Genomic DNA, 5000 nt, shown 5'->3' with positions numbered 1-5000 from the left:
TAAATAAAAACATTCATTGTATTTGGACGGCTTATGAAGTTTGAATGGAATGATAAAAAAAAGAAGTAAATATAGACATATTGGGAAAGAAGAGGCTAAAGGGAAGAGGAACCGGGCGAGAGGATTATCAAGAGGATTGTTGATTTCATTTTAACCAGAATGGGTAAAAGAAGGAAGTAAAAGAGAATGAAAGAAGTATAAAGATATAAATTATGAGGATAGAGAGAAGGACCCGAAAGAAGATGAGGGGAGAGAGTAAAGAATCGAGGTTTCATAAAGAGATTAAGAATGGAGGGTCCTAGAAATGCTGACAAACAAGAGAAAGGTATGAAGATGACACTAAGGAAGAGGAGGAAGAGTAAAGGAGGAGGAGGGGGACAGGAGGAAGAGGGGGCGTAGGAGGTGAGGATGACAGTAAGAGGGAGAGGAGGCTGAGGGGGAGGAGGAGGAGAAGGAGGAGGTGGAGGAGGAGGAGGAGGAGGAGGAGGAGGAGGAGGAGGAGGGAGAGGAGGAGGAGGAAGAGGAGGAGGAGGAGGAGGAGGAGGAGGAGGAGGAGGAGGAGGAGGAGGAGGAGGAGGAGGAGGAGGAGGAGGAGGAGGAGGAGGAGGAGGAGGAGGAGGAGGAGGAGGAGGAGGAGGAGGAGGAGGAGGAGGAGGAGGAGGAGGAGGAGGAAGAAGAGGACAAGCCTGTTGGGCGCTGAGCGGGAGCATGATGGATGCAAAAGGAAAAAATGCGGACGCGTGGGGTGGGGTGGGATGGGGTGGGGGGTCAGAGGGCAAGAAAGAACAAACATACATACATATTCAGTTGTGTACTGCATATGGTCATAGATATGATTATACGTGCATATATTGGGCCAACGCAATTCATTGCACATACATAATATGAGGAGGGTTGCTGGGTAGAAATGTTACAAGAAGCAATACCGCACCAAAGTCTAAGTCTATGACATCACACATGCATCCATCATGTCACATGGGTTTTGTTTAATGTAAATATCTAATGCATACCCGTCCTTGAAAACATATTTATTTGCAATTTTGTCTTATTTATATATTACGGTTATACAATCTTTTATGTTCTGCTGATGCAGACGCGATTCCTCATAATGTATCTTTGAAGACGAAACGTATTTGGGGAACTTGTTTTTGGAACAGACTCCAGATCCCTGAATTATCGTCAGAAAACTAGAAAAATCCGAGATGATTACCAGCTGTCAAAACGCCGTCATTTTTCAGTACTTCATGTATTCAATAGAACCTGCTCTCTTCCTTTACGAATTTATCTATATACATACACGCAAACACACACACACGCACACACGCACACGCACACACACAAACACACACACACACACACACACACACACACACACACACACACACACACACACACACACACACACACACACACACACACACACACACACACACACACACACACACACACACACACACATACACACACACACACACACACACACACACACACACACACACACACACACATACACACATACACACACACACACACACACACACACACACACACACACACACACACACACACACACACATACACACACACACACACACACACACACACACACACACACACACACACACACACACACACACACACACACACACACACACACACACACACACACACACACACACACACATACACACACACAAACACAACTCTCCGCCCACGAGAGTTGGAATGCAGGGTCTTAGTGCAGCAATGTTGAAATTATTTTTACCCTGGGCAGGAATCGAATTCGGACCTCTGTCGTAGTGGTTGCCAACGCTACCACTGCGCCGTAGAGCCGTATGTGTGCGTATGTGCGTGCGATTATATGTATTTGTGTGTGTATATGTTTGTGTGTGTGTGCGTGCGTGTGTCCGTGCGCGTGTGTGTGTGCTTGCGTGTGTATGTGTACTGTATATGTGTGTGTGTGTGTGTGTGTGTGTGTGTGTGTGTGTGTGTGTGTGTGTGTGTGTGTGTGTGTGTGTGTGTGTGTGTGTGTGTGTGTGTGTGTGTGTGTGTGTGTGTGTGTGTGTGTGTGTGTGTGTGTGTGTGTGTGTGTGTGTGTGTGTGTGTGTGTGTGTGTGTGTGTGTGTGTGTGTGTGTGTGTGTGTGTCTGTGTGTGTGTGTGTGATTATTCAAATTTTACCAGAAAGTAGCATACATTATGAACAAATACTCTTTAATACTTTGAGCAAAGTATGACTTCAAACCCACGTCTTGCTTTGCAGATTCGAGATCCAAAGGCTTCAGATACCATATGTTACCCTGTGAATGGAATACTGGTCAGTAAATCAAACTCTCTACAGTATCTTCGGAAGCTATCGGACAGAAGCACATTTTTCTCCTGACCTCGACAAGCCACTGAACCCGGCAGGAACTAAGTTAGAGGCGATTCCAACACCCTCCTTCTCTCAGTGGTGCCACGGTTATAAATAAAATTACTCGGCGGCACCTCAAGTCGAAGGGGAAGCTATCACCCGGTACATAAAGGGTTAATCAATATGGTGTATTACCATTTCGGTCCGAAAGAGGCGCCGAGGGAGATGAATATAATTACCAGCCGGTAGCCATAATAAGGTAGACATTATCACCCAGTATGGAAGGCTTTAAAAGCTTCTTAACTTTGCTCTTCTCTTCCTTGCTCCAGGAGATGACTTCATCCTGATGTGCGCCAGACACCACATTCTATACAATCTTTGTAACATCGTAAACATTAAGCCTTCAGCTCGCCTGTTATCGACATCACCGCGCCCACATACAAGGTCACTCCTTTAAACATGACCTTATCTATGGAAAGCACTAAGGCTGTGCAAACCAGCACTCATCAACGATTCACTCGCCCCTGCTGGAAATAGTGTGTTTAGTTGTAAGTTCTACTAGTAAGTACTCTAGCGGCCCTTCTAGAGTTGTGGGTTGCATTCATCTTTGATCCCTAGATTTACGACGTAAATGACTATTTTACGACATAGAAAACTTGTTGGTGTATAAACTGTTTGATGGAAAGGAATATTTTTGTTACATTTTCATAAAGAGGCTAGCCATTATGGTACCTCAAAATGAGGGGGTATTGTCGCTAGAATATTTTATTATCCTGAAGAGAAACCTGCTTAATCCAATCGAGTTTATTTCCATCTTAATGAACTTGTTTTTGAGTCTCATCGATTTATTTTGGATTTTGACAGACGATTCCATTCAATTTAAAGAAATAAATTAATCCGCTTTAATTATCTTATAGACTGCAGGAACACATCCCTTTAAGAATGAATTCTAGCAAACCACTTAAAATCTATCATTTAATGTCAACAATAAACTAACTATTAATAGCTAAGATAATGAAGTAAAGTACTGTATATCTTAAACGCTAAGTGATATCATAAGACAGACAATTTCGTTTACTGAATAACACAACTATTGACTCAATTCAACTTTAAAGCATCACGATTACTTTTACCAGGATCTATTTACTAAGCAATCAACATTTTGAATGCCATCAAAAACAATTATAATGAATACCAGAGTCAATCAGTTTTTTGTATTTCTATCCGAATATCAGAGTAATTTATTACTTTTCTCGCCTTAATGTTCTTTTTACCAAATATATTTCTATTTAGTATTTAATGTAAACTTGTATTCTTACGCCGTAATTCCGTTCATAGCCATCTAATGTTTATTCGTATTAACACGTGATGCTTCATCTCGATTTCATTATCAGTGCATCTTTGATTACTTATTGTAATATCAACATATCATCTGATATTATTGCCCACAAACGCCAACATAACCTTGAATTCATATGACCTACGTATCATCCCACATATACATTTGATTACCCAAAGCTCATATTCTTTCATCTCTTTTATAGTCATCTCTTCCAAAAGCATCGTTGCTTTGATACACTGGGATTAAAATTCAATAATAGTAATTTCATTTTGGCTCAAGGCGATACAGAATAGTTGCGTTTTTGTATTTATTTTGTCACAAGTCATATGATTCTTATTAGCTAGAATAAAGTTCCCCGTTCTCCACGACATCGGAACTTATCTCGATTCATCCGCAAATATTGTCGCCTTATAAATGTGTACTGGCAAACGTAAAACGACTTTACTCAGTTAAAGAAAAAGGGTCTCCCTTCAAATGGTTAAAAACTAATTTTGAAAAATTGCGAACATATCGGTAATAGTAGATGCCATACTAGTATGATCTTAATATTAACTTTTATTCGATTCTACTATTTTTTGCTAATCCATAGGAATTTGACAACCTTTCTAGACTTTTTCTGGACAGAAATTTACTCTCTCAGCGACGTCTTTTGTAACAGAAGGTTCTCGCAGTGACGTCTTTATGAAAGTAAAGTCTTGGTGCTATATGTGTTACTTAATCGATGCGTAATATAATCAGAATGAAATAAAACTTAAACTCGTTATTACATGTTCACGTGGTTACTTCATCTTGTCCTGAACTTTAGTTTATTTCTACACCTCTTCTCTGTAACGGTGTTAACCTAGAAAACCATATTATTATTCTTTAATCTGTTAGTTGGCAGTGTTAATGTGCTGCCATAAGTTTAGTAACCATACACTGTTATGAAACGATGTGACTTTCTGGCCTTATCAACAGTATCACTACCACCTCCTCCACTACCATCATCTCTAGCTTATTCCAATACTCTTTCTTCTCTTCTTTTTAACTCATGTGCTGACTGTATCCTTTGATGGTTACACTTTAGGATGCCAAAGGGAAAGATAAAGCCCCTTTGAGGTTTCTTGATTTATTGAAGCGAAGAGGTATTTACAGAGTGGGGAGAGTCCCCAGATGCTCCCTCTAAGGGAGAGTCCACCCCATGGAGACGCAGTCACCGCATATATAAGTGAATATGCCTACCTTTGCATATCTGTGTAGGGTTTACAGTTACAGGTTGTATTTGGCATTAATACAATAATATTTGAGAGTTAGTTGTAGTACGATGG

The sequence above is a fragment of the Oratosquilla oratoria genome, chromosome 18 (genome assembly GCF_046742065.1).
Source record: "Oratosquilla oratoria isolate Oo_2021 chromosome 18, ASM4674206v1, whole genome shotgun sequence".
NCBI classification, from domain to species: Eukaryota; Metazoa; Arthropoda; class Malacostraca; order Stomatopoda; family Squillidae; genus Oratosquilla; species Oratosquilla oratoria.
The sequence above is the reverse complement of the archived record's forward strand: the minus strand, read 5'-3'. Positions refer to the sequence as shown.